The sequence below is a fragment of the Tursiops truncatus genome, chromosome 11 (genome assembly GCF_011762595.2).
Source record: "Tursiops truncatus isolate mTurTru1 chromosome 11, mTurTru1.mat.Y, whole genome shotgun sequence".
NCBI classification, from domain to species: Eukaryota; Metazoa; Chordata; class Mammalia; order Artiodactyla; family Delphinidae; genus Tursiops; species Tursiops truncatus.
In genome coordinates, this window is record NC_047044.1 from 62,056,312 (window position 1) to 62,070,258 (window position 13,947).

Consider the following 13,947-nt stretch of genomic DNA (forward strand, 5'->3'; position numbering starts at 1 on the left):
AAAAAAACATTTTTGAGCACTGAATGGATGACACACAGAGTGTTAAGCAAAGATGAATAAAATAGTATCCATGTCTTCAAGAAGTTTCAGGTCTAAAAAAATAACTACGATAAAAGTGACAAGTGCTACATTAGAGATTATGTACAAAGTCTTACGTAAGTATGAAGGAAGTAACGGTGATAAAAGATAATTATAATATTCAATAAGAATAAATAAGTAAACAACAACAACACTTATCAAGGCCTTACTACGTATCAGTCTCCGTTGAAGAGCCTCACAGCAGTCTTATCAGGTGATATTATCATCATTCCCATGTTATAGGATGAGGAGAGTGAGGCACAGGAAGTTTAAGCAACTTGCCCGCAGTCATACCTAGTAAGTGCTATGGTCAAGAACTGAACCCAGGCAGACCTGGCTCCAGGGCGCCTCCTCTTAAACACTACACTACCTTCATTTTCAGAGAGAAGCTCCAAATTCAGCTTCAGAAACACTGGGAAGACTTCACAGAAGTTGCTCTTGGGTGGGGTCTTGAAGGATGACTTCAGACAGAGAGACACTGAGGGTGAAGACACTATTTCTCAAACCCTCGGCTGTGAAAGAGAGTGGCATGCTTGGAGCAACAGGCGGATGTGAGAGCTGTAAATTCAGTCTCCCGCAAACAGGGCAGGACACTGGCCCTACCGCTGCTCCTGCAGGTCCAGCCAAAGGGGAGCATCAACACGGGATCCTCAGAGGCTTGAAGTTTAGGGCTTATATAATCTCATGGGTCATCAATTTACTTCCCCCTTCCTTAAATGCCTCTATATAATGCAGCCACCATTCTAGATTTTCAAAATATTCTGACAATCCATTTAATCTGCCAAAAACTCCTCTTCAATATACAGGAAAGGCATGACCTTTATGACAGAACAAGAAACTGAGACATGAAAAGATAAATATCTTTTTTAAGGATACACGGCTAGACTAGAATCTGGGTCTTTGGTCTTATTGTTCTTTGTCCATTGTTCATTTGTAAGTGGCCCCCAAATCAGACACAATAAAAGTATAAAACTAACCTATTGTTCATAAAATGAACAGCATGGGACAAACAATTTTTATGACTCACCCCAAAATATAGATGACTTTCAAGAAGGCATTAAACACCAGTGGCACCACCACTACCACCCTGCCTGCAACAGGGCTCTGGGTGAATTGTCTCTTTTAGCTATTTTTTAAATGAGACAGCCAACTGTAGAAAATGTCCAAGTGCATTAAAAAAACAGTCAGCAAGAAGTGATCATACATCATTACTAAATACTCAGCTAAGGGAGAATGTGGCCTCTCTGTTTTGTTAAGGAGTAATTAGGAGGGAAAGAAATGAGAGACTGAGAAGAAAAAGTTCTAGAGTCATCACCTTTGAATCTATACCTGTATCTAAATCCTATTCTATCCTCTACATGTAAACGTTAGACCGGGAAGGTGGGAGACATGTTGGCTACGACTGGAGATGGGGAGTCGGACTGGGATTTATGGCTATTCGTATGTTAGGAATATAAATACACACATAGAGAGAAAGAGCCAAAATATAGCTGAGAATGTGAATGGGGTCAGTCTTAGCAAAACTGAAAAGGGCAGAGGATTTGGATCATATCCAGGAGACATGGGCCAGAAGACAAAGAAAGTTATCGGTCGTTAAATTTTACCATGTTCTCCTTACAATGACAATTCCATTCAATGAATTACATGTACCAGCCACGGATCCTCCAAATATCCTCCTTCCAGAGGTGATACATAAAGGTTCACAAACATACAAAATAAAGGCTCATCATCACCGAAAACAATGGCCTTACCCCTTAAGCCAGATATAGAGGCATTTTGGCCTTTGTCTTTTCCTACCTAGTTTTCTTCCCTTATCTGAACTAAAAGGGGCTAAGAGGACTCCAAAGAATGTGAAACCTTGAATTACTTTTAAAACTCTCTGAAGTTTCTTTCTGCACATAGATAGGACTAATCTTATGTTGAAAGGAGGGTGAAAAGATACAATATTTTCATAGTCTAGCAGAAGTAAACCTCTGTTAAAATACTTCAATCTGCTGAAAGATGAGAATTTTTATTTTATCTCATTTTTCTTTTGGAAAAAATCAGTGATTCTAAAGTATTCAACTGGCAGCCTAAAAAAGCTACGGTCTTCTCTTCTTTTAACTTTGCTAATCTTACAAAAGATTTTCAAGAAAATTTAACTTCAAGACATTCAAATTTCCATTCTCTGTAGATGTCCTCTCACCTCATTTAGGACAATAACTAGACATTTCCCACATCAAGAACTTGAGAGTAAGCCCAGACTGCTTTCTCCCAAAACTCAAATCATAGAATTGCTCTGGCTGCACCGTTCTGTTTTCTAGGTCAAATATATATGAATTCTTACAGATGGTATTTCACCTAAGGCACCCAGCAAGTTCAAACGAATAAAAAGCAACAGAGTAAAACACTTGAAACACACGGAGAAACCAAACTCTAAGGCTGCTACATCATCAGGCAGCGGCTAAACTAATTCATCTAATGCAAAAGGTATGTTCATGTGTCCATTAGAAAAACTATGTCTGCAAATGAGAGATCTGCTATACAAATGACCTGGATGTTTAACCAGGACAGGAGGAATCTCTGAGATGGTTCAGCCAGTAGAAGCAGCACAGGGTTTAGCAACAGGCAGACCTGGACCTGGGTTTGGACCCTCAATCTGCCATTTACTGGCTCCTGGACAAGTTACTGAACAACTCTGCCTCAGTTTCATAATAGGTAAAATTGGAATAACTCCTACCTTGAGGGCTTATGATGAGTCTTGAATGAGAGAATATATACAAAAGTTCCTGGCACGTAGCACACACTCGACTAGCTGTATTTGACACCACCCCAGCCCCAGTCCCACCCTTAAGTCCTAATATTAACTTTATCCTTAAAAGGGTTATTTAGAAAATTCTGGGTTGGTAGGTTCTCTTTAAAAAAAATAAAAAAATTTAAAAGAGGAGAGAGTGCATTGTCTCTAAAGACACATCATGGCACAGTTCTAGATCCTTAGCAGTAGGAGCCAGTGAAGTTAGTGACTTTGGGTGCTAAGAGTCTAAAAGAAGAAAAACATATCAAAGAGGAAGAACAAATATCTAAACCAGAAACGAGCAGATTAGTTCAAATAAATATATATAAATGTCTGTAAATAAAACTGTGCCATTATGCACAAAACAGGATGACATGCATCTGACTATGGATGTTGTAGTTTTAATTTAGGGCTAAAACTGCAAATGCCTCGAGTGGGTGGGGAATGGGAAAAAAAAAAAAAGAAAAAGAGAAAACAGGTAATTTTCTTTACAGCTTCTTTTTTCCCTGATTTTTATCTTTAATTTTCCTCAGAAAATTAGAAAACCATTTCTTACAAGGACAGCTAGGTATATGCAATTACTCTGCCTTTATTCTAGCATCGATCAGAATAATTTTTTTAAACTAGGCAATATGTAATGACATCTATACCATTCATTGAATCTGAATTGAACAGTGCATGGTGCCAGGCAATCTTTGTCAATGGTGCAGATGAAATTAACAATGAATCGAAAATCTGAGTATGTCCTCTCTCAAGTACAGAAATAAAGTGAAAATTTTTAAACACAGGAAGAATTTTGTTGGTAGCTAGTTCATACTGCTCTGGAAACCAAAGATGCTCAGGGAAAAATATAAGTAGGGAGAATACCACCACTGTTGTAGTATGTGGATCACAAAATAAGCAACTTGTTTGATTTCAGATTCCAGGTGTCAGAAGACTTATGTTTTCTTCTCTGTTTTGCTCCAAACTAGGTCTCTGATCCTGGGCAAGCCACTATACTTCTCTGGGCCTCGGTTTCCATATATGTAGAAATAAGGATCAAATGAGCTCTAAGGCTGCTTTTGGTCAATGTTTGATGAACGCCACTTGCCTGGCACTGCTATGTGTGACAAGGCAAAAACCAAGGGAAGGGGCTTCCCTGGTGACACAGTGGTTGAGAGTCCGCCTGCCGATGCAGGGGACACGGGTTTGTGCCCCGGTCCGGGAAGATCCCACATGCCATGGAGCGGCTGGGCCCGTGAGCCATGGCCGCTGAGCCTGCACGTGCGGAGTGCTCCGCAACGGGAGAGGCCACAACAGTGAGAGGCCCGCGTACGGCAAAAAAAAATGAGCTCTGGGTAAGATATATACATTCTCTCCATCACTGTAGAAGGTGGGAGCTGAAAGCTTGGGTGTGAATGATATCATCAGAGGGAGTACAGTGTGAAAAGAGAAGAAGGCCAGAAAAGAAATCCTAGAGAAAACTAACATTTAAAGAATGGGCAGAGTTAAAAGAGATGATACTGGGACACAGCAGGGAGACCAGGAGGGCACAGGGGGACGGAGGAGAGAAGAGGGAGAGGGAAAGCGAGAAGGAGATGATGAATAATGTACACTGTCACAAATGTAAAATCAGAATCGAAAAGCACCAGCTAGATTTGGCAGCTAGATCGCCAGTGGCCCAGTTAAGAACAGTTTTAAAGGAACTTGAGGAAGAAGACAGATTATTTACAGTACTAAAGCATAGATAAGTGGTAATATGAGAGTAACAGATTTTTTTCTTTCAATATGTTTTGTTATAAAGTGAACAAGATATGGGGCAGTATCTACAGAAGGCTACAGAGTCAAGGAGAATGAGTCTTCTTTTCTTTCTCTTGAAGATGGACAAATTTACGTATTATAGAGAAAGAGCTATTAGAAAGAGGGTGAAACACTGATTCAACCAACAAAAACTAAGAACTTGCTACCTGCAAAGCACTACTTTAGAGGTACAGAACAGAAGAGGATGGACTTGGTCCCAAAATTTATAGTCATGGTCATGAGTTTTCCAGCACAGAGATATCCTTATAATGACAATCATATAATGAATGGCTTAAATACAAGTTTGATAAGGGCTGCACAGAAGTTGTCCAGGGGCTGAGAGGGCTCTGACAGACGTCAGCAGGCATGTTGCTCAGCGCAAACCTGCAGGCAGTTTCTGGGCAGCTAGCTGGGTAAGGCTGTTCTGAGGAAGTGGGTGACGTTTAAACTGAGACCTTAAAAAAAAAATGAATACATTAATTATTTTGAAAACGACACAGAAGCTGGGGGCAGGGGCAGTGGGCCTGCAGTAGCGCTAAGCACATCCCCTGAGAAGACCTTGAGGGGGACACGTCTGGGAGGGAGCACAGCTGAAAGCCAGTGCGGCCAGTGGGGTGAGATGAGGTAGGGGAGGCAGCAGGGGCCCAGATCCTGCAGGGTCCTGGAGACCATGCAAAGGTTTAGGGATTTCATTATAAATGAGAGAGAAAGCCTTTGAAGGGCTTTAAGCAGGAGAGTAACATGATGAAACAGAGCCAGGGAACAAGGCAACTGACAAGGGCTGAAGTTCCTGAAAGGATTAGAGGGAATAAGATCCAGAGCTGGGGGTAGGGGTACCTCATGGGTCAACCTATGCTGGGAATGTGGTCTGTGTCCTTGATCTGTGAGTGCTTCCTGGGTGTGGAACCGTTTATCCTCAGCCCTTGGGCTGCCTGACAGAGCTTAGAGAAGCTGGGAACCCTGGAGCAGTCACCTCAAGCAGGCAAACAGCCTTTTTAATCCCACTGTCCTGAGCAAATATTATCATTTTCTGTGTCTGTCAGGATGCATGAAAGATTGGAAGTGCTGTAGGACTTTAATGATATCCCTTTCTCGGAGAAAGGAGATAAGGATGGATAAGGCAGTACAGTTGCTGAGGGAGCCCTGGGGGCGGGGGTGGGATGGGGGGCAGAAGACAAAGGGACTCTGGTCAGATGACCTCTAAATTTCTTTCTGCATAGGCATCAGAGTAAAGGTTTTTGATCTATTTTCCCCCTACTTTCATTTAGTACTTACCTCATGCCAGGTACCATTCATCAAAACATTCACCATGTAGGGACTTCCCTGGTAGCGCAGTGGTTAAGACTCCGCGCTCCCAATTCAGGGGACCCGCGGTCGATCCCTGGCCAGGGAACTAGATCACACATGCATGCCGCAACTAAGAGTTTGCATGCCACAACTAAGGAGCCCACCTGCTGCAACTAAAGGGCCCATGTGCCGCAACTAAGGAGCCAGCAAGCCACAACTAAGGAGCCCACCTGTTGCAACTAAGACCTGGCACAACCAACCAAATAAATAAATAAATAAACAAACAAACATTCACATGTGTTAACTCACTTAATCTTCAAAACAATCCCATAAGTGGTATTATTATTAGTCTCAGTTTTCAGGCGACAAAGTGAGGCACAGGGAGATTAAGTTACCTTCACAGGACACACTACTGTGAGAGAGCCAGCTTCAAACTAGACGGTCTGGCTCCAGGGTCCAAGCTCTTAACCACTACTCAACACTGCCTTGCTAAGGCTCTTTGCTGAGAGGGACCAAAGAGCTGGAAGAGAGGGTTTTGGTAAAGATATTGAGTTGCCACTATAAGAATAGGAGGTAAAGCAGGAACTAACACACCACCGTAAAGCAATTATACTCCAATAAAGATGTTAAAAAAAAAGAATAGGAGGCACATACTCTGAAGTTGATATAGTGTGTAGTCCCAGCTCTGCCAGTTGTGTCTGAAAAAAGTTAATCTCTCTAAGCCTCAATTTCCTCAGCTATAAAACAAAGATAATAGAATATACACTTTGTGAGGATTAAAGCGATAATACGTGCAAAGTTCTTAGTTCCTAGCACTTAATAACATCTGCTACTCTAATGGCAGAGGGGGTTAACTAAAGAGATGAGAGTGTGTCAGGCACTGACGAGAGTCCAGGGAGAGAGGAGAAAAGGAACTTTTAGTGACACCAATTTCCAGTTTTGTGATTTTCTCCAGTAACCTCTGGGAGAAGGCTGATGGTCTGAATAACTGAGAGCTGGGTTTTAACAAGAAAGGGGAATGGAAGGGAAGGAGGATGATGGGACCCAGGCTAGCAAGTATTTATTAACAATCAATCAATAATAAATACTCGTTGAATAAATGATTTGTAATACCATCAACCTAACTTCTATAACTTTTTAAAGTTTCTATGGGGAAAGCACTCAATTCACCTTGAGATAGCAGAATACATCACCCTCCAGAAGAAATAATAGGATTCCAAAAGGAGAGAGTACCGAAAGGAATTAGAGAAGGGAGATCAGGAAGGTATATAAAGGTTCCCTGCTAGGCTAATTCTCCTTTCCCACCCCCCATACCTGTTTTTCATTTCTCACTTTGAACCTACTAAACACCAAAAAACAACACCAAAAAACAACCACCAAAAAACAAAAAAAACGATTAAAGACAAAAACCATGAAAAAAGTGATAAGGAAGACTAAAGATTAGTTTATGTTGTAGAAGAAACACTAAAAATTGAAATGTTCTTTGGCATTTCCACCTAAAAGGCCTGGGGGGCAGGGGCAGAGTCTATAAATGAAGAGATAATTGCTGGTGCAGGGAGCAGCTTTGTGGGAATTGGTAGAAACTGAGAAGGGGATCAGGTCTGGTGAAAGAGTGACTGAGGGATGGGTTACTAGAGGAAGGGAGAGGATAAAGCTATCAGAAGAGGAAAACGGAGTTCCTAAATCCAACGGGGTCCATCCTGAATCAGACTTCCATAAAAGATGGCCAGATGCTGCTGCCAGTTCCTCTTTCTACCATGGCAAAATTTAAAAGAACTAGCTGGTGGTCACTATTTTTAAAGATTAAATAAAAACAACCCACACCCCTCAATGCAGCCTCAACAAAAAGAATAAATGTTAAATGTTAATAATACTCTCAGGAATAGAGGCTCCCTGAGCAAAAGCAAAAAGAATAAAAATGATCTTGCAGCTACACAATTGGTAATAGAAAGCTGCCCGTGGCTTTTCACTGGCCCAGGAGATAATATCCTTAGCAGGTAAAAAAAAAAGTAGAGTGAAAGAAAGAAATGGGATAAAAACGGCTTAAGGATTTTTACAAATGACTTGTAATTTTGTATACACCATTCACCAGTGTTTAGGAGCTGTAACTTTCGGTTTGGCTGACAAAGAATGGTTTCTTTCTTTCTGTAATGTGTGTGTCTCTTGTTTCCCTGGAGATATTTAAATCTCCAATACCATTACCTAAAAAATCTACTTCTTTCCCGCAGTTTCACTTGGAGAAAAAAACAACAACAAATTCCTTCCTAAAATAGCAAAGACAACAATGCGAGGAATAATACTTCAGAGGCTGAACAGATATTTCCTGTACTTCACTTGAGGTACTAATCACAATCAAAATTAGGAATTAAAAGGAAAAAAACACCACTACTGACACTTATCCTCAGTAACAACAAAATACCCAGTATACCATTCTTGCCCTACCCTCATCACCCCCCCAAAACAAGACACTGCTTGCTACATGTCTGAATATTACAAAAATAAACTTTGAGAGCTGTCAATACATGGAAATGTGAATATTAAGCAGGATAAACATTCATCATAATAACAGTAGTGTAAGTAATGAGAAAAGCTACTGTTCTAGAGTAAAAGCTAGAAATAATCAAAAGTTGGATTTGTTTAATTAGTAGCTGTATACTTAGAATTTTTTTAAAACTTTACTATTAAAATTCTTTCATTCAAAATATTTTGTTGAGACTTCCCTGGTGGCGCAGTGGTTAAGAATCCGCCTGCCAATGCAGGGGACACGGGTTCGAGCCCTGGTCCGGGAAGATCCCACATGCCGCCGAGCAACTAAGCCCGTGCACCACAACTACTGAACCTGCGCTCTAGAGCCTGTGAGCCACAACTACTGAGCCCGTGTGCCACAACTACTGAAGCCTGCGCACCTAGAGCCTGTGCTCCGCAACAAAAAAAGCCACCGCAATGAGAAGCCCGTGCACTGCAACGAAGAGTAGCCCCCGCTCGCCCCAACTAGAGAAACCCCACGCACAGCAACAAAGACCCAACGCAGCCAAAAATAAATAAATAAAATAAATAAATTTTAAAAATATATATATATTTTGTCATTGTGAATTTGAAATACTATTTCTTTATTACCTTTCCCATTTGAAGTGTTTTTGCAATGTAGTTTTTTCAGAATGCAATTTTGATATTTTAACAGAACATGAAAGGTGAGGAAACAGTATAAAAAACCAAGTATAAAAGAAAGAAAAGCCAAGCATAAGCAGTTTGTGTGCCAAGGAGTTTAAAGACAGACAAGTGCCCCCACCAACTCTTCTTTTCTTCTCCAGAAGAGAATTTTTAGCTGGGTAAAACAACCCTCAGGATAAAAACCACATTTCGCGGTCCCCTCACAGCTAGGTGTGGTCAAATAACTAAGTTCTGGCCAATGTGGTCCAGACAGAAAGAATGTGTGCAACTTCCAGGTCCTGCTCTTTAAGGGAAAAAGCACGTCCTCCCTTTTTCTCCCTTCCTGACAGCTGAAATGGGACTGTGGTGAGCAGTCATCTCGGACACGGGCTGACGGCCAGATCCAAGGATGGTGAAGTTCAGGACAGAAAGAGCCCAGAGACTGACGACCTCATGGAGCAGAGTGGCCACACTAGTGCAGACTATTACATAACACAGAAATCAACTTCTATTGGGTTTAAGTACCTGTTATTTGGTATCTCTGTTACATACAGTCAAACCCATAATTCGACAAATATATAGTAAATGAAGTGATTTCCAGTCTGTGGCAGCAAATAATTGCTGCTACTTGTGTCCCCACCAGAAGCACAAACCATGGCACTAAAACTGTTAAAAGCTAATTTAACTGTTACATAGGTGAGACATACCCTCATCAACTTCTCACTGTTAATCCTCTTGATAAATCTTTTTTCACAACCAGTTTTATGCACATGTGATTTTGATCCAGGCTGAATTCTTATAAAGTAAATCTGGTTTACTTATCTGAAATCAAAATATTGCACAGCAACTCTTTGTAAAATTATCTAAGAACACACATTAAGAGTCTTGAACTGGGCACATCAATACACTGTGCATGTTAAATATTTCTGATAGATGCCGTTTCCATGAAAGGTTTTTAGCACAATCAGGATGGCATTTCTACACTGTGCTTGTGTTTATTTTTATTCTTAAAGTTAAAACAGCAATCATTTGATATGCTGAGCTCCCCATCAAAATATTACCTAAATAAACCCCCAGTTAAAAATAGATGCTTGAACACAAATTCCAATTACCAATTTGCCAACTGTTGAAGGACTACAGCCTGGAAATAAGCAAGCTGTTTGAGGAATGATGTTTTCAGACTAAGAGCTTGCTATACCAGAGCCATTAGTAATCCAGGAAATTCTCTGAGCTTCAACAAGAGCAACTCTGCTTTTACTGATAACACTCAATCATGCTTCAGTGTAAGACTGTGTTTGAACAAAAACCCCTCACCTTAGCCAAAAGACTTTAAAACTACCTAATATACAGCTAATAGACATAGAGCAATAAGCATATAGCTACTGCTGAAAAAAAATAGCTGTCAAGTAAAGGAAGAAAGATAAATCATTGGAAAGACCTGATGTGATGAAAAGAAGTAATGAGATTATCATTAAAAAAATTGTTTTTAATGTTTAAAATCTTTTGGATATTCCATGTCTGTGTGACGCTCCAAAAGTCAAACAGATCTAGGTCGTAAGCCTAGCTCATCACTTAGCAGCTTTGTCTCTTTGGACCAATTACTTAAGTTTCCTGGGTCCTTGTTTTTTCCATCTGTAAAATGAGGAAACCTGTACTTGTCTCACAGGACTGTTAACAGGATTGGGAATGTACACAAAGCTCCTAGCAGTGTGCTTAGTTCAGAGCAGACAATCAATAAATGCTACTTCCCCTCTCCACCCACTCTGCCCCTGCCACCAAACACCAAACTCTCAGAACAAATTTCAAATGAAAGGGTTCTAGGTGGGTTGTATGCCTTTTTGCAATGAGTGATATTTATGTTGGAGATCAGCTAAAAACACTTCCTGGATGAAACCATACATTCACACAAAAATTTGCACATGCATGTTGATAGCATTATTCACAACCAAACAGTAGAAACAATTCAAATGTCCAACAACTGACGAATGGATAAACAAAGTATGGTATGTCCAAACCCAGAATATTATCCAGCAATAAAAAGGAATAAAGTACTGGTACATGTTACAACATGGATGGCCTTGAAAACATTATGTTAAGTGAAAGAAGCCAGTCACAAAAGACTGAATTTTGTATGATTCCATTTACATGAAATGTCCAGAAGAATCAAATCCATAGAGGGAGAAAGTAGAAGGGGTGGAGTGGATGGAAAGTGACAGCTGATGGGTATGGGGTTTCCTTTGGGGGTGATGAAAGTGTTTTAAAACTAGATTGTAATGATGGTTGCACAACACTGAACTTACTAAAAAACACTGAATTACATACTTTAAATGGGTAAATTATGTGGCATGTGAATTATACCTCAATGAAGCTTTAAAAAAACCTCACTGCGGGGCTTCCCTGGCAGTGCAGTTGTTAAGAATCCACCTGCCAATGCAGGGGACACAGGTTCGAGCCCTGGTCCGGGAAGATCCCACATGCCGTGGAGCAACTAAGCCTGTGTGCCACAACTACTGAGCCTGCGCTCTAAAGCCCACGAGCCACAACTACTGAAGCCCACGCACCTAGAGCCCATGCTCCGCAACAAAGAGAAGCCACCGCAATGAGAAGTCCGTGCACCGCAAAGAGTAGCCCCCTGCTCATCGCCACTAGAAAAAGCTCGTGTGCAGCAATGAAGACCCAATGCAGCCAAAAATAAAATAAATTAAAAAAATAAAAATAAACCACCTCATTGCATCTAAAATGTAATAAATCAAATCACGGCTATTCAAAATATACTATCATCAAGAAAATAGACTACACTGGTGGGTATGTGTATATAAACCTCTAAGTCACTTTATAATGTCTTTAGCAGTTCATCATGTTTGTTTCTTTCTACTCATTATATACAATGGACACCTTATCTCCTGTGCACCTCAAATGATACCAGCTATGTACCATACTTGAGAAAACTGAGAAGAGCCACTCAGCTTAAATCTCTTGTAGAATTCTAATTGATATACATTCTTTTTAAACAAATAGAACATTTATGAAAACTGACCACATACTAGACCATAACGTAAGTTATAAACATGTCAAAGAACTGCTATCCTACAGACCACTTCATATGTCAACAATACAATACAAATCAATAAAAGGTAACTTTTTTTAAAGGCCGGCTATAAAAAACAGTCTACTGTGTCATTTACTTGTATTACATACTGTGCATGTAATATATATATATATACTGCCACTTGATAATGTTAGTTCATAAGGAAATGGGCTGAGGTTGGGTGTATGTTTGCATACTGCCAACAGACCTCGTTATACTTAACACATTTGTTTCTCAAAAAATGTATATAATCAATCATATTTAGGAGCATTTGGGAATTTGCTATTTAAAGCATTCATGGAGTAAACCTTTTTGTACTATAAATAATTATTGCCTAACTCATCTGCACTTAATTCTTTCAAAAGCTTATTCTGTATTTCACAGGGAATTCAGTACACTATCACTATCTGGGAGAATACAATCCATCAGGAGCTTGCATGAGATGCAAAACAATACAGAGAAAGGAATTTGGTGCTCTGGTCAGTGCCAAGGTCAACATTTCCCCAAAGTGTTCTTCTAATTCAGCAAGCCAAGGCCTGGAACCAGTCCACGGCTTTATCATCACTGTGGATTTATCCTTGAGCAGTTCCTGAGAAAAGACCTCCACTGGGTCTTATCTCGGCAGAAAAATGGGACCAAGCTTCAATCACTTCAGGTGACCAACTAGCTTAAAAATCTGAAAGACAGCCACTGATCTTCCTCACCACTAAAATGGCAAGCCAAGTCATAGCTCTCCCCTTTCCTTTCCAGGCTAATGTCACTGAACCACTTGAGCCTCTTTTGAAAGACCCAATTCCCAACTGCTTGCTTTTTATTAGACTAGGCAGTCTTCAGATGAAGACAAAACTAAGTGCTCATTTCTTGGACTGTGATGTTCTCTTCTCCTGGTTCGCCCACCCTCCCTAGTCCTCTTTTCAGACCTGGACATATCAAAGGCAACACTATATTCTTTGCTAATTTATAAAAAGGCATGATCTTATCAATCTTGTCTATTGCCTCTTTAAATTGACATCACTTGTTTATTTGCTTGAGAAAACTAGTTGCTGCAAATATTAAATACTGAATTTTAACTTAGATACCAATTATATTGCTGAATAATGTATGTATTAAGTTACATAAACTTTGATGCTACCATACCATTTGTGAGTGTGCAAATTGCTGCTCTATTTCTACCTCATTTCTTTCTATAGATTCCTAGAAGGGAAGATGGAAACTACTTTAGTAAATTAATATACAAGCTTTAAATTTGAAACATATGAACCTGCTCAAGGCTGACAAGGGGGATTTCCAGAACTCCAAAAGCTCCTTTGTGATCCAGCCCTGAGTGGCTAATAACAAGAGCGAGAGAACTTTTGCTCTCTGATCACAGGATCATTATGTTGACTTATATAATAGGATCAGTAACTGTAGAACCAGGAGAAGACAGACCAGAAAACACAGGGGTGAAGATGGTGCCTAGAACAAAATCATATGCAAACAGATTTGGGCTCTTTAGAGACTGGGGATGAGACAGGGTAATATTTAAGTGCTAGAATAGAAGTAACAGGTTAAATAGGAAGCAAGGTGTAGTAAGAATGCATAGAAACATTACAAAGGCCGACAAAAACATCCTACTGTGAGGCAACGTGGCATACTCGTTAGTGTCCCAAATCTGGAGCCAGATGCTTGGGTTTAATGCCTGGCTAAGATGTAAAAACACAATGTATAAATCATAAAATATATAAAACATGAAAAGCAAACATACTTTTAAGTTAAAAGGCTCCCCTGGTCAGCCTGTTCCACACACCTTGTA

At 40.2% G+C, this 13,947-nt stretch overlaps 1 protein-coding gene across 6 annotated transcripts in view; it reads right to left on the reverse strand.

Moving 5' to 3' along the window:
* DIP2B (disco interacting protein 2 homolog B) overlaps positions 1-13,947 on the reverse strand; it is a 233,019-nt gene that overhangs the window by 122,323 nt on the left and 96,749 nt on the right. The gene's annotated exons all lie outside the window — the stretch shown is intronic.